The sequence below is a fragment of the Sapajus apella genome, unplaced genomic scaffold (assembly GCF_009761245.1).
Source record: "Sapajus apella isolate SASKATOON/1434 unplaced genomic scaffold, GSC_monkey_1.0 scaffold3, whole genome shotgun sequence".
NCBI lineage: Eukaryota > Metazoa > Chordata > Mammalia > Primates > Cebidae > Sapajus > Sapajus apella.
Genome location: NW_022436943.1, coordinates 46,664,891 through 46,688,888, shown reverse-complemented (window position 1 = coordinate 46,688,888; position 23,998 = coordinate 46,664,891). Strand labels below are relative to the sequence as shown.

Here is a 23,998-nt window from a genome sequence, read left to right as displayed (position 1 = left end):
AAAAAAAAAAAAAAAAAAAAAAAAAAGAAGAGGATTAAGAAAGCAGAATAGAAAGATATGAGTTTAAATAAGACATGGAGGCACATATGGCTATAGTGAAGGGAAGCCCATACTTCAGAAAAGGAGAGAAGGATCCCGCTATTAGTGACTTATTTTTTTAAAAATACAAGATCATATTGATTATATTTTTAGAAGCTGCTTCTGTTAGATTTATCTCGTTCCAAGGCCATGAAAGAACAAATTTTCAGTTTGATTTGCTTACAGTTAATTGTTTACATATTGGGCACCTTCATGATATTGAAATCCATTTAGTCATGATTCTCTATTCTAAGCTTTACATAGCAGAATAACTGTGGAAAGGACTGAAAGGCTGTGGGAGTTTTATTTTGTTTCTTTTACTAGTTCTGGGAACAAGTATAAAATACCAAGAAATTCTATATTTATATATAACTATTGATAAAAGAGGAGTGCGGCCGGGTGCGGTGGCTCAAGCCTGTAATTCCAGCAGTTTGGGAGGCCGAGGCAGGCGGATCACGAGGTCAAGAGATCGAGACCATGGTGAAACCCATCTCTACTAAAAAAAAAAAAATACAAAAATTAGCTGGGAGTGGTGGTGCGCACCTGTGGTCCCAGCTACTTGGGAGGCTGAGGCAGGAGAATTGCTTGAACCCGGGAAGTGGTGGTTGCAGTGAGTCGAGATCGCGCCACTGCACTCCAGCCTGGTGCCTGGCAGCACAGCGAGACTCTGTCTCCAAAAAAAAAAAAAAGAGTGCATCCAGCAGTTAGATTATTAGGTTCACAACAGATAGGGCTGGGCGCAGTGGCTCACACTTATAATCCCAGCAGTTTGGGAGGCCAAGGCAGGCTGATTACCTGAGGTCAGGAGTTCGACCAGCCTGGTCAACATGGTGAAATCCTGTCTCTACTAAAAATACAAAAATTAGCTAGTGTTGGTGGTACATGCCTGTAATTCCAGTTACTCAGGAGTTTGAACCTGGGAGGTGGAAGTTTCAGTGAGCCCAGATCACACCACTGCACTGCAGCCTGGGTGACAGAGCGAGATTCTGTCTCAAAAGAAAAAAGAAAAAAAAAAAAGATGAATTTTTGCTGGACATAGTGGCTCATGCCTGTAATCTTAGTGGCTGAGACAGGAGGATCACTTGAGGCCATGATTTTGAGACCAGCCTGGGCAATATAGCAAGACCCCATCTCTACAAAAATAATAATTCACCAGGTGTAGTGGCATATGCCTGTAGTCCCAGCGACTCAGGAGGCTGCGGTAGGGGGATCACTTGAGCCCAGGAGTTTGAGACTTCAGTGAGTCATGATCACCTACCATGCTTCAGCCTAAAATATAGCTCTAAAAAATAATAAAAATAAAAAACAGGCCGGGCGCGGTGGCTCACGCCTGTAATCCCAGCACTTTGGGAGGCCGAGGCAGGTGGATCACGAGGTCAAGAGATCGAGACCATCCTGGTCAGCATGGTGAAACCCCGTCTCTACTAAAAATATGAAAATTCAGCTGGGCATGGTGGCGTGTGCCTGTAATCCCAGCTACTCAGGAGGCTGAGGCAGGAGAATTGCCTGAACCCAGGAGGTGGAGGTTGTGGTGAGCCGAGATCGCGCCATTGCACTCCAACCTGGGTAACAAGAGGGAAACTCCGTCTCAAAAAAATAAAAATAAAAATAAAAAATAATAAAATAATAAAAAAATAAAAATAAAAAACAGATGGCTTTTATTGGTTAAGATTCTTTAGTTATAAGTAACAGAAATCCTCTCTCTCTAACTTTAGCAAAAAGGTACATTATTGAAAGGATGGAAATCGACCTCATGGACATTTAAAACAATCAAAGGTCAATGAGAGGGAACTAGGCCTGCTCCAAGCCCTTGGCCGAAGTTCCTAAAATAGTTGCCATTAATGTGACTCGACAAAGACAAAGCCACCCAGAGGCTCAGCGATTCTGTGTTCTAGACTTTATAGTACTCTCCCAGCATCAAAGAATTGGGTTGGTCCTGATGTCCACCCTACTTCCTGCCAGAAACCAATGTCACATAATTTAGACATTTTATTTTTTTTTTATTTTTATTTTTTTTTTGAGATGGAGTTTCACTCTTGTTACCCAGGCTGGAGTGCAATGGCGCGATCTCGGCTCACTGCAACCTCCGCCTCCTGAGTTCAGGCAATTCTCCTGCCTCAGCCTCTTGAGTAGCTGGGATTACAGGCACGCGCCACCATGCCCAGCTAATTTTTTGTAGTTTTAGTAGAGACGGGGTTTCACAGTGTTGACCAGGATGGTCTCGATCTCTTGACCTTGTGATCCACCCGCCTCAGCCTCCCAAAATGCTGGGATTACAGGTGTGAGCCACCGCGCCCGGCAATTTAGACATTATTAGGGGAATCCCATATTATACGAAAGTGTGAGCCTGGCAGGCAACCCAGGAGTTGTGTGCCACAAAAGTTTAACAGCCAGAATTTTCTGTCTTACTCTCTCATGTCCATTTGAGCCAATTATTTGATACATACTGTGAACACTCACCTTGTGCGCAGTTTAGACATAGTATCTCATTTATACCTTCAATGGCCATAAAGGGTCTACTAGGTAGGTTCTAGTACTATTATCTTTTTTTTTTTTTTTGAGACAGAGTCTCGCTCTGTCGCCGGGCGCCAGGCTGGAATGCAGTGGCAAGACCTCGGCTCACTGCAACCTCCATCTCCCCGGTTCAAGCAATTCTCCTGCCTCAGCCTCCCAAGTAGCTGGGACTACAGGTGCACACCACCACACCCAGCTAATTTTTGTATTTTTAGTAGAGACGGGTTTTCACCATGTTGGCCAGGATGGTCTCAATCTCTTGACCTCGTGATCCGCCCGCCTCGACCTCCCAAAGTGCTGGGATTACAGGCGTGAGCCACCGTGCCTGGCCGGTTCTAGTATTATTTTTATTTTACAAACAAAGAAACAGAGGCTTAGACTGGTTAAGTCATTTACTCACTGTCACACATAAGTGGCAGAAACAGGACTTAAATGAGGTCTCTGACTCAAAACCAATGTTCTGGGTTGGGTGCGGTGGCTCACGCCTTGTAATGCCAGCACTTTGGGAGGCCAACGCAGGCAGATCACCTGAGGTCTGGAGTTCAAGACCAGCCTGACCAACATGGAGAAACCCTGTCTCTAATAAAAATACAAAATTAACCGGGCATGGTGGTGCTACCTGTAATCCCAGCTACTCCGGAGGCTGAGGCAGGAGAACTGCCTGAACCCGGGAAGCGGAGGTTGTGGTGAGCCAAGATCACGCCATTGCACTCCAGCCTGGCCCGGGCTACAAGAGTGAAACTCCATCTCAAAACAAGAAAAAAAAAGAAGGCATCGTTCTTTTTTTTTTTTTTTTGTCTTGAGACAGAGTTTCGCTCTTGTTACCCAGGCTGGAGTGCAATGGCGCGATCTCAGCTCACCGCAACCTCCACCTCCCGGGTTCAGGCAATTCTCCTGCCTCAGCCTCCTGAGTAGCTGGGACTACAGGCACGTGCCACCATGCCCAGCTAATTTTTTGTAGTTTTAGTAGAGACGGGGTTTCACCATGTTGACCAGGATGGTCTTGATCTCTTGACCTCGTGATCCACCCACCTAGGCCTCCCAAAGTGCTGGGATTACAGGCGTGAGCCACCGTGCCCGGCCAGAAACCATTGTTCTTAATCACCTTCCTTGAACAGACACTGTAGGTGCCCCACTCATATGGCTTTGGCACTCAGCATTCCAGTATGTGCCAATGCAATTCCTGCAAATGTCTGTAACGCTCCACCTGAGGGTTTTATTATGACTCACGCTGGAGGTGGTCTGGAAGTGGCAAAGAGTTAGTACCCCTGTGAATAGTTTCTGGGTAGACACAGATGGGAGTTGGTGAATAATATCCCTGTTCCCTTGCCCCTTTGGTGGGGTATCTCTGAGGTGTGTTCTACCCTTTATCTCTGAGTTCTCCATTAGAGTTGAGTCCTAGGTCCCAGAGCAGCAACCTATTTGAAATTGTATTGTTGTTAGCTTCCTTCCCTTCCCTTTCTTACCCCTACTCATCCCTACTCATTCTTTTTGGCACCACCTCCCAAATGAACCACTTGCTCTCATCTCCTTTACTCAGGGTCTGTTTTCAGGGCAGCTAACCTAAGACACCCACTCTCTTTAAAAAATAAAAGTAGAAAAAATGAAATGCTCCAACAATAACTTTTTAAAGGTTTCTCAGCTACCGAACCTCACAAACCAGCATCAATATCCCCAATATTTTATTGTGACAGTATTACAATTTTATTTTCAAATTTCATCCCATTTTCAAGATTGCTTTATTTGTGGAAATGTTAAGTTGTGCTTCTAAGAGGAAAAATCTGGAAGTTTTGTGTTTAGGCTATGTAATTTTAGTGTGCAAAGGTTGGAAATGAAATCACTACATTTGAGCAATCAACCCTGCCAACATCCAAGCTCTGGCTGGGTGTCAGAGAACAGCACTTAACATGCAGCGAGAGGGCTCCTGAAATACTTCTACCTTCAGAGCACATGCTGAATCAAAATGATTTAAATGCCCGAAGATATGGAACTAAAGCATTCAATAGATCAAACGGAGCCAGACCTGAGTACCCTGGACATACAGACATTGTGAGCTACAAGTATTGATTTAAAGGATCATTGTGAAACTGCAACTGGTTTGAAGATTGACTTGTGAGGAAAAAAGGGGGGCTCCATGCAAGAGATAATGTATTCATGAAATAATCTGGAAACTGATTACGTGTGATGAATCCTAATTATAGCTATTTACTGTGGTGAACATTTAGGAAAATCAGGATCTTAAAAAAAGACACAAGCTTTTGCTTTAATTATTTAGGAAGAAAAAAATAAGTTGCCCTCAATCTTATGTTCTGTAATTTTTTTTCATTCAGTTTACATGTTTTATATTTAGGACCACTACATATGTCTCTTTTCTGTTTCTTCCTTAAATTTTTCTTAAGTCTTTCTTTCCCACCCCACTAGGGAGAAAATGTAAATTACCATCAACCAAGCGAATTCCCTGGTTTTTTCTGAACCTTCACCTCACAGCTGTTGCATGAAATATAATCACTAAAATACTAGCTAAATGAAAATGTCTATCCAAAAATACATTTAAAAAATACTCTTATACCAAATAACCTTGCAGGAGAAGAAGCAGATACAACTACACATTTTCTTTCATCTAAAATTAGCCAATTTGGAAATACACTGAAATGCTAATAGTGGCTAGGAAGGGAGAAACATGGATGAATTCTCATGCCTATTTTTTAATGTTTTTGTAGTAAATATATTCCTTTGGTAATACAAATGTTTTATAAAAATTTGAAAATTACTTTTAAGCCAAAATTCTTATTTTGTTATAAAACCTGAAATATCTTAAAGGTGGGCCAAAAAAGATCTGAAAAAAAATCTTTGCATTTATAAACTGAAAATTTTTTTTTTTTTTTTTTTTGAGACGGAGTTTCGCTCTTGTTGCCCAGGCTGGAGTGCAATGGTGCGATCTCGGCTCACCGCAACCTCCGCCTCCTGGGTTCAGGCAATTCTCCTGCCTCAGCCTCCCGAGTAGCCTGGATTATAGGCACGCGCCACCATGCCCAGCTAATTTTTTGTATTTTTAGTAGAGACGGGGTTTCACCATGTTGACCACGATGGTCTCGATCTCTTGACCTCGTGATCCACCCGCCTCGGCCTCCCAAAGTGCTGGGATTACAGGCGTGAGCCACCGCACCCGGCCTGAAAAATTTTTAAATATAAAATAAATTTAAATATAAAATACAAATATGTATAAATAATAAATAAAATTTAAATATAAAAAATTCGTATATTTTTATATTGTCCCTCAACTGTCTCTGGGCAAGTATTTTTCAAGAAAGTTGTTAAAACTCTGCAAATCTACCTGTATGATGAGAAAGGTGTTTAATCTTTAGGTATATGTGTAACATAAGCACAGCAATATATTATCTTGTTGGCTGTAAATTGCATACTTGCAGTCTCATAGCTGGAAACATAAGCTATGAAACAGGAGGGAAATAAATGTGTGAGCAGACTACAAACTGAGAAATTAATGAGAAGTCCAAGCTAATCAGTTTATATATTTTTTTAATTTTTTAATATTCCAAAAGCATATGTAGTAACACCTAGGTCTATATTTTCAGTTTTTAACATTCATAACTCTTGCTGTGGCCTGAATTGTGACTCCCTCAGAATTCCTATGCTAAAGTTTTAACCCCCAGTACCAAGGTTGGAGATATAAGGTCTTTGCAGAGGTAATTTAAAATGAAGTAAGGGTAGATCCCAATCCTTACAAGATGTGCTTATAAGAAGAGCAAATTGAGGCCGGGCGCGGTGGCTCAAGCCTGTAAGCCCAGCACATTGGGAGGCCGAGGCGGGTGGATCACGAGGTCAACAGATCGAGACCATCCTGGTCAACATGGAGAAACCATGTCTCTACTAAAAATACAAAATTAGCCAGGCATGGTGACAGGCATCTGTAATCCCAGCTACTCAGGAGGCTGAGGCAGGAGAATCGCTTGAACCCAGGAGGTGGAGGTTGTGGTGAGCCGAGATTACGACATTGCACTTTAGCCTGGGTAACAAGAGCGAAACTCCGTCTCAAAAAAGGAAAAAAAAAAAGAAGGCCGGGCGCGGTGGCTCACGCCTGTAATCCCAGCACTTTGGGAGGCCGAGGCGGGTGGATCACGAGGTCAACAGATCGAGACCATCCTGGTTAACATGGTGAAACCCCGTCTCTACTAAAACTACAAAAAATTAGCTGGGCATGGTGGCGTGTGCCTGTAATCCCACCTACTCAGGAGGCTGAGGCAGGAGAATTGCCTGAACCCAGGAGGCGGAGGTTGCGGTGAGCCGAGATCGCGCCATTGCACTCCAGCCTGGGTAACATGAGTGAAACTCGGTCTAACAAAAAAAAAAAAAAGAAAAAGAAAAGGAACCAAGCCTGCCAACACATTGATTTCAGATATTTAGTGTCCAGAACTGCGAGAAAAATACATTTCTGTTGTTTAAGCCACCCAGTCTGTGATGCTTTTTGACAGCACAGTCCTAGCATAATATGCCAATGTTAGAGCTAAAGCATGATGTAGGTATCTGGTGAGTGGGTGGGAGAAATAGGCCTCTGCATCCTCTTTATTAAGAAATGTACAGGGAGGAGATGGATTTTCTTTTCTTTTTTTGAGATGAAGTTTTGCTCTTGTTGCCCAGGCCGGAGTACAATGGCATGATCTTGGCTCACCACAACCTCCGCCTCCCAGGATCAAGCAATTCTCCTGCCTCAGCCTCCCGAGTAGCTGGGATTATAGGCATGCGCCCCCATGCCCAGCTAATGTATTTTTAGTAGAGATGGGGTTTTTCCATGTTAGTCAGGCTAGTCTTGAACTCCCCACCTCAGATGATCCAGCGGCCTTGGCCTCCCAAAGTGCTGGGATTACACTCGTGAGCCACTGCACCTGGCCTCTTCACTGCTTTCAAGTCTCCAGGAGAACACGACCTGGCCAAGTAGCCTCAGCCAAGGAGTCCAATAAGACTGTTGAGCTCTGTTCATTAGAGCCAATGCTCCAATTCCAAAATCTAAAGAGAGAGCCTAACTGGTCCAGGATGTTTATTCTTAAAAGGTCAGCTACTCTACTGGAAGATGCAACATGTCACCCATTCCCCTTATGATCAACAGCCATCCAACCACAGAAGGTGTGGCTGAGGCTGTCCTGCATAAGCCAGCCCCAGGACATATGAATGCAGCTGTCCTAGACCAGACAGCCCACCTGCTGACCACAGATACCTGAGCAAGTCCAGCTGAGATCAGCCAAACCTGCTCCAGTTCAGAACCATCTAGATGAGCAGACCCACCCAGCTGACCCACAGACCTCTGAAGTAAAGAATGCTTCACTTTTTAAGCCACTAAATTTTGCTGGGTTTGTACTTCTTGATTCAGTTAGCAAGTGGCAGAGAATCTGTGATTTGACAGTGACCATCTGACTTCAATGACAGTGAATGCTCTCAAATCCAGTGCACACTGTAGCTTGGCTAATGCAATGCCTTCTTTCTTAGAAGGCGTGTATGTAACATCTTTATTAGGATTCGGGACTGGTCAGGATGGATTCAAAACCCAGCTTGCTTATTCTGGGTAGGTTAATCTCTCCAAACCTTAGCTTCCTCTTATGTTAACTGCAAACAATACCCACTACCTCACAGAGAGACCAGGAGGGTGTAATGGGATAACATATCTAACGGTCAGAGTTTAATGAGCTGTGACCTTTCCTAGACTATGGAAAGTAGTCCATAGTCTGAGAGTTCTTAAGGACTGAAGGCATTTCCTTCCCAGTGTTGACATCCATGTAACTGACATCTTTAGGAATGGTATCTCTTCTCAGAGACATTGAGTTTTTGTAGCTTGTAACCCTTAGTTAATTCTACATGAAATTTTTCCTTAACTATAAGCATTTGTTTAGACCAGTATTTCTCAGTCTGCAGCTGCATGTCAAATGCAGATTCATGGCCTCATCCCAGACCCACTGAATTAGACTCTCCCAGGAGTGGGGAAGAATTTTTTTTTTTTTTAATAGAGACGGGATTTCTCCATGTTGGTCAGGCTCGTCTCGAACTCCCGACCTCAAATGATCCACCCACCTCCGCCTCCCAAAGTGCTGGGGTTACAGGCATGAGCCATTGCGCCCAGCCAAAGAGCTAAGGATGAATGCAGTTCACGTAGATCTGGCAAATTATGCTACCCTGAGAATCTATTTTTAAAGAAATTTCTCCATAATTTTCAAGAACATTAAAGTTTAAGGACTGCTACTTAGACTTCTCTCTACTGAGACTGAAATACAGTGAATCACTGCATTTTCGTATTCTAGCATTGTTTCCTAGTGGGGTGTTCCCTAGGGTGATTTGTATCCTAAGGTTTTTTTGTTTGTTTGTTTGTTTTTTGAGACAGAGTTTCGCTCTTGTTGCCCAGGCTGGAGTGCAATGGTGTGATTTTGGCTCACCACAACCTTTGCCTCCCGGATTCAAGCCATTCTCCTGCCTCAGCCAAGTAGCTGGGATTACAGGCATGCACCACCACGCCTGGCTAATTTTGTATTTTTAGTAGAGACAGGGTTTCTCCATGTTGGTCAGGCTGGTCTCCAACTCCTGGCCTCAGGTGATCTGCCCGCCTCAGTCTCCTAAAGTGCTAGGATTACAGGTGTGAGCCACCACACCCAGCCATAGTATCCTAAGGTTTTAAGTCAAAAAATATATACTGCCACCTTTTCCTCGGAAGTCGTGCTGATATAGCCACTACGTTTGCTGGAAATAGAGTTACACACCAGTGAATGAATCTGGTTGAATGAATCAACCCAGATGATACTATGATTAAAATATAAAGTGTATCAATGTGTTACTCTTTGAATGAATACTGGAAAAGCAGTTTTCCTCTCTGTTTTCCTTGTTTTGCATCTATAGTCCTGTAGTCCTATGCTAGAAGTAGGAAGAGGGAAAGAGCGGAAGGAGAAGGAATTTTACAAGTACCAAGAAATATTGACTTGTTTTTTACTGTTGTTATTATCAATAACATTACTTTCACAGAGTAAGCGCTAAGAGAAACGGGAAATGCCTTGACCCCAAACTGACTCTGAAAGTTTGTTCAGCCTGAACTAGTTTTAGTAGGAACATTTTTGTTCACCTTCTGAAGTAGCCATTAGAGAAAACTGTGGGAACACTTCACTAGGGCTAAATTCTTAAGTTCACCTAACTATAGTCAAAAGTTTAAAGTGTCTTAGTTTGATGTCTTTTTGGCTGGTCTGTTTCATGGTATGTTTTTAAAAAGGCTTTTTCACGAAAAAGTAGAAAAAGGAAAAATAATAACAGAAGGGAACTACTACAAAAGTGCTGTTGGAAGCCTATTCCTCTCCAGATGCCACCAGCGCTTAGAACCTTTTATCCAAAGCTCTTCATTTCCTACCAATATATATTTTTTTACTGTTCCAAAGGTAGAGAGGCTGTGAATAGCAAAAGCGCTGTGCTTTTTAAAACCTGCTGAACAACGTCTATCTCTAAGAGTACTGAAATTTTGCCATACCAGTTTGAGTATGACAAACTGCAAAACATATGCATAAAAAAATCTAGACTCTTCTAATTGTGCCAATCCGTGGTTTAAAAAAAAAAAAATCTTACTTCTGGAAGCACGCAGCTGTTAAAATCCATCATATTTACAATTTTTATAAATGAATTTATTTTAATAAAAACAAGTTACTCTGTGAGCTTGATCTCTAAGCAGATTTATGTGGGCTGGCACAATCTGCTCTGCTAAACATATATTCATATTGCTTAAGTCTGCAACCAGGATTTTTTTTTTTTTTTGAGTGGTGATGATAACAGTCTTACTTTGTACAAGGATACCAAGTAATTCGAAGCAATTCAGCAAAGGACATTGTTCTCAGCACTGTGTTTCCTTGGACAGAATTGCCCTGCGGGCATGACTCTAAACTGGGAGAATTCTGGGCTGCTGGCATTGGGCAGTGAACCAGGGAGACAGCTCATAGAGAGGAGGAGGTGACTCTATAAACTAGTGCTAAAGAAGAGGAGGAGGAAGAGGAAGAAAGCAAGGGAGGAAGTGGGGGTAGAATGTGGAGTTACAGTCAACAGCTCCATGTCCCTAACGGGGTCTCTTCTCACCGTTCACTTTGAGACTTTTTATTTTTATTTTTTTGAGACAGAGTCTCACTCTGTCACCTGGGCTGGAGTCCAGTGATGCGATCTCAGCTCACTGCAACCTCTGCCTCTGGGTTTAAGCAATTTTCCTGCCTCAGCCTTCCCGAGCAGCTGGGACTACAGGTGCACACGGCTATGCCTGGCTGATTTTTTTTGTTTTTTGTTTTTTTTCATTTTGGTAGAGATAGGGTTTCACTGTCCTGCCCAGGCTGGTCTCGAACTCCTGAGCTCAGGCAATTCGCCCACCTCGACCTCTCAAAGTGCTAGGATTGCAGGCGTGAGCCACCACACCCAGCCCATTTTGAGACATTTTTATGCTCCTGTTTTTTGCTTGGCTAGTAGACTATAAGTTCCTGGAAGACAGGAATGTTGCCTAACTCAGCTGTACATCCCCCACAGTGCCTGGTATATACCTGCACACACAAAAACTAGTCATTAAATGTGTAGACAAATGAATGAATTTCTCTATTTGAAGCATTTCCAGACCTCTTCCCCCATCCTAAGTGGTTCCCAGTGAGAGCAGTACTGCCCCTTGGGGGGGTAATTAAATTTTGCAGGGGCAGTTTTTGTTTTGCAATTCTATTGTTGTCAGAGTATTTGCATTGTGAAAACTTATTTTAAAATTTTTCTTGATATTAGTGCATACAGTATTTTATTATAAACGACTTTCTCTTTTTTCATCTTTACTAGAACATCACATTAGTTTCTTAAGGTATTTGCATTAGGAATTTAACTCCAGAAGAGTAAAGCAATGTTATATTTTTTCTTGTCAATACAGGGCATTGAATGTGGCAGGGTTGAACACCTTTACTTATAAGATCATTAAGCCTCATCATACATACGTTTTAGGATTCTAAGATGAAACCTACAAACAACAAGAACATTATAGAACACTGATTTCAACAATTGGATTCCATGGCCGGATACATGGCTCACGCCTGTAATCCCAGCACTTTGGGAGGCCAAGGCCGGCAGATCACTTGAGGTCAGGAGTTCGAGACCAGTCTGGCCAACATGGTGAAACACTATCTCTACTAAAAATACAAAAAAAATAGCCCCGCATGGTGGCGGGCGCCTATAATCCCAGCTACTTGGGAGGCTGAGGCAGGAGAATGGCTTGAACCCGGAAGGCAGAGGTTGCAGTGAGCCGAGATCGCGCCTCCATTGCACTCCAGCCTGGGCGACAGCGTGAGACTCTGTCTCAAAAAAAAATCAGACTTCCACTTGAAGCAATTCCATCTTTTAGGATTAATGTGGCCCAGCGGAGCTCTGCTGTCAAAGCACAGAGGGTCCCCGACTGGGATGGGGGCGGGGAGTGAAAGTCAAGGCGCCCAGGAGCGCTCGTCCAGGGACCGGAGTGGAGCCGCTGGAGAGTGGGTCGCTGCTCTCCGCTTTGGTTCTGTTCCTCCGCGTTCTGACGGCGGTGTGGGCTGAAAGGAAAGGGAGGTGGGGAGGGGCGGCGACGCAGGGCGGTGTTCCCGAAATCCCCAGCCCTCGCTGGCCCCGCTGCGGAGCTGGTTCCCTGGAAGCCGTCGGGATGTGAAGCCCTCGACTCGGGAAGAAGCCTCCGGAAGAGGGAGTAGTTGTTCGCGGGGAGGAGGGCGTCTGAGGGGCAGAATGGCTCCGCCTCGCCCGGCGGTTCCGAGTGCAGTTGAACTGAACTTTTTGGTGTCTGCGGGTGGAGCTGCGGCCCGCGGAGGAGAGGGGTACAAATCGAGAAGAGGTGGAGCTGCCGCTGACACGGCGGGCGGCTCGGGGCTGGACTCGCAGCTGCCTCCTAAGGCCGGGGCTTCCACCCAAAGGGGCGGGGCCTGCGTCGTGTAGCCCCAGGGGATGGGCGTGTGATTACAAGGGGCGTTTCAGTGGAAGGCAGCATGATTATCTCTCACAATCCAACAGTGACATTAGGAAGGCGGAGCGCAAGGAAGGCGGGCTGCCTTCTGTGCAGACCAGAGAGAAGACCAGGCTTACGTCGACAGCGGGCGGAGCGGTAGACGGCAAGGGGCGGGGCCATTTAGAGGCCCCCCCCCGGGAAGGCGGAGCTTCTCCTGACAGGGGGCGGAGCTTCCGCAGCCCGGGGCGGGGCTTCGTTGACAGTGGGGCGGGGCGGCTCCTACCTCCCGCGGTGCGCCAATCCCCAGGGTAGGGGTCGGAGTCGGACCCCAGTGGAACAGCAGGGTCTGGGAGGCTGGCGCCGCACGGGGTGGGGGCGCGCGGAGGACGCGCGCGCGGGAGGGCCCTGCCTCGGCCGGCTATCTTCCCTCCCCCTCAGCCCCCGGACGGCCGCTGGGGCGCGCGCCTCTCCTCGCACCCCCACCCTGGGTCCCCACGCTCCGCGGGCCACGGAGCTGCTGAGGCCCCTTTGCTGGCTCGCCGAGCGGTTCCGGGTTTAGGGTTCACAGGTCAGAGTTGACTCCCTGAAAAGTGCAGCCGGTTTGAAATGCAAGATGGCGGCGGCGTGGCGCTGAGAGGCGCGGCGGCCACTGCAGGTAGTGGCGCGAGCCGGCTCAGCGACCAGCGGGCCAGGAGACTCCGGGCTGCGGGTGGGAACCGGAGTTCAGAGTCCGCGGCCGGCACGGGAAAGGCGAGTGGCGCGAGGCCCGGCGGGGAAAGGGCGGCCTCAAAGCAGAGACCCCCCCGGGGCTGAGCCCGCTCGCGGCGGCGGGTGGCGGGGCGGACCGGGCGCGGGGCGTCTGAGGGGGAGGGACGGGCCTGCCTCGCGGCTAGGCAGTAGCCGCCGAGGGACTGACCCACAGCAGCCTCCCTCACTCTTTCTGAATGTCTCTGCGGCCGAAAGAGCTTGGGGGCGGGGGTTTCTCTGGAGGGAAAATTTTAGCCCTCTGCCTTGGTGAGGACTGAGTAACTTAGGATTGTTGAGGGGAGTGAAGACTGCGTATTCCCAGCGGAGGGCGCCGCCGGAGGGAGCACCCCAGTGCTGTTGGGAGTCCTCGGGGAGGTCAGAAGCGCTGTCCTCCGGGGGCGTGTGGCGGCCTCGTGGGGACTCAGTCTCCCTGAGAGTAAGGAGAGATTCTCTTGCTGGAGCTGAGCGCACTGACTGAGGTTGGAGCCCCAGGAAACCCTTCGGGAGAAGTCTACCTCCAGTTCAAGGAAAACTGTGCGCACCCGTTTCGGGGCCAGGCCGTGCCCCAACTTTGGGAAAGGCTGGGAGTTGAGCCCTTAAGAACGCAATTACGATTGAGAGGAAGCCCTGGGATTTAGGGAGAAGTTAATTAAAGAGGATGGTAGGGGCGTGGGGGTGTGGGGAGGCTGACCCAGGGGAATCCTCCAAGCCTTAGGGCTCACAGTGAACGATCTACTAATTCCTCAAGGGAAATAAAGGGCTGGGAAGGAGGTGTGAGAGGAACGAGGTCTAAGGGCAGGAAAGAAGAGCGCTGGCAGATGCCTTTTCCTTGTATTTTTACACCAAAGTTGGAAGTAAAGGGACTTGGCAATTCTTTGTTTTAGTACCTTTCCTGTCCTTCTTTCCCCTCTGTGGGTAACTGTAAGGAAAGAGCATAGCCCCTGAGAAGGGAAATATTCCATCTGATATCCTCAACTTAGGTTAGTGTAGGATCCAGCAGCTGAGAAGGCGTCAATGAGAAACAGCAGGCGGGGAAATTAGTACAGGGACTAGGGATGAGAAAAGAGGATACTGGGAAGATATCGGACGGAGCAGGAATTCCACAGCTCTTTTCTGTCAACTCAGCCCAGCTATTTAAAAAAAATGCGAAGAGCTAATTCTTTAGAGAAAAATGTAAGAAAAGGCTGAGAGAGTTGTGATGTGATTAGGTTGGGATTCCATGTAATTTAGAAGAAGCAATTCTCTTGGAGGTTAATATGATAGCAGAGAAAGGAAAAATCACAAAATTGGAAAATATACAGCGGTTCACGGTTAGGGAAGAACAAACAGTTTCCCCCCAAGGAACAGTGAATATTTGGTTTGGGGTGTTTGTGTGTATTCATATATAAGAGCACTTTAGATTTGTTAGTATTGGTCATTGTGTGTCAATCTTTGTCTGAAAGCTTTAATTTGTGTTATATGGTGCTACATTAATTATCTTTGTTTCTGAAAAATTATTCTGAAAAAATCATTCATTTTTCTGTCGGGAGTGAAGATGAGCAGGAGTTGGCTTTAACAGGGAAATTGGCCCTAGGATACCCATCGATTATTTTAATTTCTAAAGTAGCAATTCTGACCCCTGATTTTAAGCCAAAGAAATGTGAATACTGACAATGACAATAATGCAGTAACAGGACATAAAAGAAAAAAGGCTTTCATGAATTTTTTTTGCTTTTAGTTTTTCTTTCCTTTCCCAAAGTAGTTTAGGGCTAAGCAGACTGATTTTATACAAAGTAAAATGTATAATTGTGGCCCTTTTCGATATAAAGGGATAGTATTTCAGTTATTAACGAATCTTTTTTGTTGAAGTACCTCTTCAGATGCCTTATTTAACTGTCAGGATTAAAATGAGAATTAAAGAGTAATACTTGGGTAACTGATGACAGTGATGATTCACAGAGATTTCTTGAACCATTCTTGTATTTTCAGAAGAGCTTTAACGTCTTCAGTGGAAATGTTTTAAAGACACAGTTCAAGTATAAACTAGTTTAGAGCTTCACATTTGGAACATTTTATGCATGTGTGCTGTTCTTTGGTTTCCTCAGTGTGCATGTAGCTCTAGTTTTATATTCAATCTGAACAGATTAGACTGGGCGAACCAGAGAGGCATTAATGCCAGATGGTTTGAAAATATGCTAAAGCCGAAAACATAAATGTGCCTGTGCTAGTGAACACTCATTAGTAGATTTCTTTCTTTTATAGCTAAGCTTATTATTTCACTGGATTTGGGGGGTAGTTCATGCATGATGTAGCAATTATTTCACCTTTAATGATAATTGTAAGTTCTTTTTCTTTTCAATACATGGGGACAAAGTTTTGCAGTTATTTTATTAATGAAATTAATAGTATAGGAAAGGTAGTTCATTTTGAAGATTTTTCTGCCTTTTATATTATTGTATTTTACATTAAGATGGAAAGGTTATATTATGATGTATTACATTTCTTTCTCATGCTAATTAAGCATAAAATGTGATATTTGAGACTTAGTTTGCTGTTAAATTATGACTTAATACTTAAATGAAAATGCTTTTAAAATTATTAAAATGATCACAAATGTAGCTGAGGAAATAACCCTTTTATTTGTTTTGCAGCATTGTGGATTTGGGCTGAAAAGACTCTACTTAAATTAACAATGTTGAAAGTTCAGTACCTAGTTTTTAATCTAATATCATAGTAAATGCAATTACTCCGGGAGATTTTTCAAATGATCTATTGTACTGGTCAGTAATACACATTTTTAAACCATTGTAAATATTTATTTATGTTGTGATAAGCACATTTACTGTTAAGGCTAAATTTTTTGAATTAAAAATCCTCTTAAATAATCTTACGTAATTTCAAAAGTAAATTATTTTTCTGTTTTTAAAACTATGATACTATCTTTAGAATAACAGCCAATGTTTCTATACTACTACTGATAAATTTTATTGTATCCTTGTTGCTTTGATACATTTGTAGTCATGAATAACTAAATTTGCATGAGTGAAGTTGCTGACTTAGATTATTAATCAGAATATACATTTGAGTTTACATTTTGGAGATCCGCATTTTATACAGGATCTTCTTAAATATTAATATTTAAGTTTTTATGTAGTTGCCAGGTTTCGATCTTAAAAGATACTTAATCTTGGCATGTTATGCTATCAGTTTCCAATTTAAAAGGTAAAAGTGTATACCTTTGGTCTAAACAAATATGATAACATACTTTGGAAAAGAAGTATATATGAGCAGTTTAAGAATGATGTTTATTCTACGGTTATATTTCTAGTTTAAAAAAAAAAAAGAGGCCGGGCGCGGTGGCTCACGCCTATAATCCCAGCACTTTGGGAGGCCGAGGCGGGTGGATCATGAGGTCAAGAGATCGAGACCATCCTGGTCAGCAAGGTGAAACCCCGTCTCTACTAAAAATACAAAAATTAGCTGGGCATGATGGTGCATGCCTGTAGTCCCAGCTACTCGGGAGGCTGAGGCAGGAGAATTGCCTGAACCCAGGAGGCGGAGGTTGCGGTCAGCCGAGATCATGCCATTGCACTCCAGCCTGGGTAACAAGAGTGAAACTCCGTCTCAAAAAGAATAAAAAATAATAAAAAAATTAAAAAAAAAAGAATGATGTTTCTTCAATTGAATAAATCCCTCTTTTTTTTTTTTTTTTTTTTTTTTAAGACAAAGTCTCATTCTGTTGCCAAGGCTGGAGTGCAGTGGCATGATCATGGCTCACTTGTACCCTTAAACTCCTGGGCTCAAGCGATCCTCTCTCCTCAGCCTCTTGAGTAACTGGGACTACAGTCATGTGTCACCCACGCCTGGCTAATTTTTAAATTTTTTTGTAGAGAGGGGGTCTTGCTGTGTTGGCCTACCTGGTCTCAAACTCCTGGCCTCATGCAGTCCTCCTACCTTGGCCTCCCAAAATGCTGGGATTACAGGCGTGAGCCACTGCACTCAGCCAAATAAATCATCTTTAATGCAGGATTTTAATTTTCAGTTCTTAGTTTTAGACTAAAAAAAAATATCAGAATTTATCTTAACAAAATTAAAATATAACAGTCATAGCCATATCATTAATTATTATAAATAAAATAACTCTTTAATCACATTTTGGTGATTTCCTATTTCTCAAGATTTCTAACTTCATTTTTCCCCTTCCTAAAAGTCTTTCTTTTCCTTTTTTGTTTTTTAGTGAGAAATGAAAGAAGATAGGAGGTTCTGATATTTTTAAGCACTTAACTCATAATTGTGTTTTTCTTCTACGTTTATTCTCTTTTACCATCCAATATTGTTAAAAAGAAGTTTATTAAAAATTTGCTAGACCTGGCTATACTGGGGAGGAAGGGAAGGGGGGAGATCATGAGAAGAGAACAATTTCTCCTTGTTACTATGATAAAATTATTTATATCACATGTTTGTTAGTTCTGTGAAATAACCCTCAAATATGTCATACAGTAATGATTCATTTTGGAGCTAAGGTCAGAAAAAGTGTGTGGGGGAGAGGTTAAATTTGATTGATTAATATCTGCCTGTTGAAGCCAACTTGTTCCAGCATGATTTAATATGCTCAAAGGTATGAAATGGCAAATAAATTTTATTGGTTCGTTGTTACCCAGATTCTTAAAGTATTTTACCATTTGTCAACAGTTAGCAAATTTTAAACAAAGATTTCTTTGCTAACATTCATTGTGTTCTAAGTACCAAGAAATACTCCAAAAACTTTACATTCGTTACTTATTTCAGGCCTCACAACAACCCTGTTAAGTAAGTAGTATCCTATTAATATTACTAGCACCATTTATAGATGACAGGGCTGAGGCACAGATAGGCTAAGCCATTTGTCTAAAGCCACACAGCTAGTAAGTGGCAGTGCTGGATTTGAACCAGTCTGTTTCAAAGCCCAAACTCTTGGTCTTTTTTTATAATCCATCTACTACCAGAACAGCTTGTTCTGTTTTATTATATAATGTTCATAGCTGAGATGAGCTCTTTAATTTTTGAAATTCACTCATACTAAATTAAGAAAAATACTTTGAATTAGATAGAAATGTTCTAAAGTAATCCCAGTATCAGAACTTAAATAACATCAGGCAACTAGGATTTTCATTCAAAAGCACTGATGAGCTCATTTTTGCTCCTCTGGTATCCTTGTGCCTTTACATGTCTTGGCAGCTCTTCTCAAGAGACTCATTCGGTAAAACATCTTGCAATTACTGTGTGATTTTAAGAATGGATTGAAATAAGTTACCAGTTTCCTATGGTATTAATAATTCATTTTGGAAAATAACTTTCCCTCTTCGGCAGCTGTTTCCTGTCTTCTCTTCTAGTCCACATCCTGTAAATTGATGACTAATGGGTGGCCGAACAACGAGATACCAGGAAATGAAATTGTAGAGTCCCAGGCTACAGAGATAACAAGATGCTGCACTGGGCCTACCAGGAAAATGCTCTTTTGCTTTTCATGAAAATAATGTACTTATTCAGCCTAAGTTTTAACTTAACCTAGAGGTATTTTACTAGAGGACTGGTGTATTTATTTCTTGATGTGAGAGGTTTCTTCATAAACTTGTATGTAATAGTAGCAGGAATCAAAAAATAAGGTATTCGGGAAAATAATCTTCTTCAATATTCATTCTTTATGGTTTACAGAGTATGTTGCTTAAAGAATACAACAAAAGGCCAGGCACAGTGGCTCATGCCTGTAATCTCAGCACTTTGGGAGGTCAAGGTGGGCAGATCACCTGAGGTCAGGAGATTGAGACCATCTTGGCCAACACGGTGAAACCCCATCTCTTCTAAAAATACAAAACTTAGCTGGGCATGGTGGCACATGCCTGTAATTCCAGCTACTTGGGAGGTTGAGGCAGGAGAATCGCTTGAACCAGGGAGTTGGAGGTTGCAGTGAGCTGAGATTGCACCACTGCACTCCAGCCTGGTGACAGAGCAAGATTCCATCTCAACAACAACAACAATAATAATAATAATGCAATAAAAATGCTTCAACCCTTCAAAAGTATTATTTATGTATATTCTGGTAAGAGAAGCAATTGTAGCTTTATTAAAGTTTTCTGATTCGTTTAATTGATCTAGGTTATATACTACAACATACTTGGACAATAATTGAATTTTCAGAGAATTATTTTCTATTTATTTGATTGCACAGTGTCAATGCTTCACAGTGCACTGATTGTAAAGCCATTTGGTAGTTCAGGCAAAACGGCATAGGTAAACACCAGTCATTCTGGTAGATAACCCCATGTTTAGGGATTGAGTACTACTAGTTTATTTTTAACTTGTTTTTGGCTTGTGTTGTCAGCATGAATAATCCTCTCCATTCCAATTAATTAACATAATAAATTAGGATACAGATATCACTAGGTTTATGTACAAACACATAAACATATACAACTACTCCTATTTTGTAGTTTAACTAAATTGTCTTCATAACCTTTGTGTACTCATTTAAAAGAACTCCCAATTTCTACATCTTAATTTTCACATTACAGACTACATATATTCACATTTTGAAATCTTATTGAAAATGGTCTAACAGTTATTTGGTTGTTCTGTATAATATAAATGTTTATTTATTTATTTTAGAGACGGGGTTTCACCATAATAGCCAGACTGGTCTGGAACTCCTGACCTCAGGTCATCTCCACTGGCCTCCCAAAGTGCTGGGGATTACAGGCGTGAGCCACCGTGCCCGGCCAAATATAATTTTTTAATGTATAGTTTTTGTGTTTCCTACTGTGCCCGGCCAAATATAATTTTTTGATGTATAGTTTTTGTGTTTCCTACCAATATTAGGATTGACATTTAGATGGTTCTTTTAAAGTTTTGATAAAGGAATACCCTTTTTTTTTCAAAATTACATTTATTTATTAAAAGCTAAGGCATAAATTTAAAAAATTTCCTAAGGCTAAATTATATCTACAATAATAAAATCTCACTTTTTTGTAGGAGAAGACAGACAGCTGCTTTGGACCTATTGGTAATGATGGCCTGAGCTAAACATCTAGCTAGAAGGGATACCCTTCCATTTCAAAGAACAGAATGCTAAGGAAGCTGTGGCAAGTATGTGTTTCATTGTTTTGGTATGGTAAAACTCAGATACTGAATGTACTCACTTTAGATCCCATGATACTATATTTGGCTAAAGTTTTAAAAAGCTTTCCTTAAAAAGCAGCAGACATATGTTTAACACTTTTTTTTAATGTACTTTCAAATTTTAAGAGCTATAACTATAGGACTGCTTTAATTTCAAAGGAGACAGTATCACACTTCATAATAAATCTTATATGGTATATTTATAATTGATCTTAAAATTAGTATATGATGAAATCTGCTGTGTGTCAGGCACTATACCGGGTGCTATGATAACAGAGGTAAACAAGACAAATGCACCTTTCCTATGGGAAAATTGATTTAGAAATTTTGCTATGTTTTTGCCTATATCCAGAAAAATGCTTCAAAACATACAAGAACAAATCCTGAAACTATGTTTTCGATATGTAGACTACTAATAATAGTTAATTATAAGAGTTAGGATATTAATTATTAATTAAATACTCTTACTTATATTAACCATACCAAAACTTAAATATTTGAATATAGATCCTTTTGTAGTTCATAAGTGTGATGATTGGATTTTCATGCTCATGTGTGAAATGTACCTTTCTTAAACCTTGTTATGACACTGGCACGTTACCTATCTGATGTAAAAAAATGAAACAGATATTTGAATATATTTGTATATAATTGCTTTTATATTTTATCTGATTAATCGGCTTTTGTAAGAAGGATTTATCCAATTGTTACTTTAGATGATTCCAGAAAATACTAGGAAAGATTTAATAAACATTAATGTGCTGGTTCACTTTCGTTTTTAAAAAATTGATAAGAGTTCTTGTAAGTTGATATTACCAATACTGATTGCTATTATCTTTCAAAGTATTTTGGAAAATCAAATCATTATATCCTCAGTGAAGTAGGTAACAGTTACCTTACCTTTATAAATAGGGAAGATAATGACCAGATGAATGGTTTTTCAGTCTTCAAAGATAATCTCACTTGGAACTGAGAATCGCATTCTTGTATTAGACTGGCTGTAAAAGACTTAACACACTTCTTAAGAAAAGTAGGGAAAAACTATTTTCAGCAGAAAATTACTTTTGGATCACATTTACAAACTATTCACAAGAGATTTCATGATAGTGCTAGTTTATTTTATTTATTTATTTATTTTTTGAGACAGAGTCTCACTCTGTCACCCAAGCTGGAGTACAGTGGCACAGTCTCGGCTCACTGCAACCTCTGCCTCCAGGGTTCAAGCAATTCTCCTGCCTCAACCTCCCGAGTAGCTGGGACTATACGCACATATAGCTACACCCAGCTAATATTTGTATTTTGAGTAGAGACGAGGTTTCACCATGTGGGCCAGGCTGGTCTTGAACTCCTGACCTCGTGATCCACCTCCCTTTGACTCCCCAAGTGTTGGAATTACAGGTGTGAGCCACTGCACCCAGCTCATAGTGCTAGTTCATAGATCAGTTTCAAAGTATTATGTACCTACCTACCCAGCTGCCAGCTGCGGGGAGAAATCTAGGATGTTAGTGTCTTAGGGAGAGACCCTTCTAAAAGACACTTCACTCCTCAAATCTGCGATTGGAGCTTGCCAGAAGAAATCTGTCTAGCTTGGATTCTTCTTTTAATCTTTAGTGTCGTTAAGGTCTGCTTTCTCAGATGGAAAAAAAACAGGTAGAGAGGATAGGGTTTCTTACCTTTCAGCCTTAATTAGCATTAGCAAAAGTATCCTCTGAAATTTGATTATCTTTGACCACAATGTCTTAGATGCTTTCACTTTTATCCTTTTCATTCCTGTCTGTATATTCACTTTAATATCTGATTTTCAGTTGTCTTGAGACTATTTTTCAGACAGTTTGATTGAGATTTCTCTCTTGGGTAATGATTCTAAGTTACCAGCAATCTTTAATAACATTTGCTGTGGATATAAATTTGTGTTGTCCAATTCCTAATTTAATTTTTTAAGAACTTGATGTTTCTAAATATTTTAACATTTAATTTTAATTTTTACATTTTAACTTTGAAAATATCTTAATTTTGTAAGTCACCTTTCTTTTCTTTTCTTTTTTTTTTTTTTTATTTTTTTAGTTGGATTTCCACTCTTTTTCCCTGCCTGGGGGGGGTGGGGGGAGTCCCGCTCCCCTCACACCCCGCCTCCCAGGTTCAGGCAATTTTCCTGCCTCAGCCTCTCAAGTAGCTGGGATTACAGGTGTGAACCACCATACCTGGCTAATTTTTGTATTTTTAGTAGCGATAGGGTTTTACCATGTTGGTCACGCTGGTCTTGAACCCCTGACCTCATGATCCACCCGCCTCAGCCTCCCAAAGTGCTGGAATTACAGGCATGAGCCACTGCACCTGGCTGGTAGATACCTTTTGTTTTAATCTGACCTCATTCTTTGTTTGTACTGCTTAGGCATTCGGTGATTTTTGTGGATTTGTAACTTTTAGTTTAACACAAACATGTAAGTGTTTTCAGCTGGCTAAACAGAACTCTTGACTCAGAGAGAGAGAAGTGAAACTAAATAGAATACAGAGTCCTAAACATTCTCAGTGTATATATATGTATACGCAGTTTCTAAGGGATTCTCAGTGTATATATTTTTGCTACCTAAGAACAGTTTTATTTAGTTGATGCTACATCAAAATTAACATGATCTCTAAAAACTATAGTATCTTCTAAATGTTCTTTTTTGTTCTTTTTTTTTTTTAGACGGAGTTTTGCTCTTGTCACCCTGGCCGAAGTGCAATGGCACCATCTTGGCTTACTGCAACCTCCTCCTTCAGGGTTTAAGTGATTCTCCTGCCTCAACCTCCTCATTAGCTGGGATTACAGGCGCCCACCACCACACCTAGCTAATTTTTATATTTTTAGTAGAGACAGGGTTTCACCATGTTGTCCAGGCTGATCTCGAACTCCTGACCTCAGGTGATCCACCCTCCTCAGCCTCCCAAAGTGCCTGGATTACAGGTGTGAGCCAACACACTTGGCCCTGAATGCTCTTATTTGATCCAGAATTGGTGTAAAAAACAAAGTTTGTGGCTGGGCACAAACACTTTGGGAGGCTGAGGCAGGTGGATGATGAGGTCAGGAGTTCAAGACCAGCCTGGCCAAGATGGTGAAACCCTGTCTCTACTAAAAAACTACAAAAATTAGCTGGACATCGTGGCGTGCACCTGTAATCCCAACTACTCTGAAGGCTGAGGCAGAGAAGTGCTTGAACCCAGGAGGCAGAGGTAGAGAATTGCTTGAACCTGGGAGGCGGAGGTTGCAATGAGCCAAGATCGCGCCACTGCACTCCAGCCTGGATGACAGAGCGAGACTCCATCTTAAAAAAAAAAAAAACACACAAAGTTTGTTTTTCTTCACATAAAATCTTACCAAATAACATGCTTTTGTGGCTAACTAGGCCAACATATTGTTATCTGTTAATCATTTAATTTGAAGTCCAAGACAGCCAAAAAAAACCCCCAGAAGCTTGCAAATTCCTTACAGTTATGGCTCTGCTAAATTATAAAATATTTTAGACTTTTTTTTTTTTTTTTGAGACGGAGTTTCGCTCTCGTTACCCA

The 23,998-nt window shown here is 42.0% G+C and overlaps 1 protein-coding gene and 1 non-coding gene across 6 annotated transcripts in view; both read left to right on the top strand.

Moving 5' to 3' along the window:
- Positions 1-12,420: 12,420 nt before the first annotated feature.
- The window catches only part of ZHX1 (zinc fingers and homeoboxes 1), a 30,289-nt gene continuing 18,711 nt past the window's right edge, over positions 12,421-23,998 (top strand). For 2 of the 5 annotated variants that reach the window (XM_032252926.1, XM_032252960.1), the window contains exons 1-2: positions 13,086-13,223; positions 20,303-20,416. The gene's annotated coding sequence lies outside the window, so the exon portion shown is untranslated. Of the gene's footprint in view, positions 12,441-12,953; positions 13,319-13,475; positions 13,583-20,302; positions 20,417-23,998 lie in introns of those variants that run through there. The other 3 variants (XM_032252953.1, XM_032252937.1, XM_032252945.1) reach the window with 3 other exon arrangements.
- Positions 20,957-21,060, top strand: LOC116536162. The gene has a single exon (XR_004262504.1). It is a non-coding gene; the product is annotated as a small nucleolar RNA U13 (small nucleolar RNA).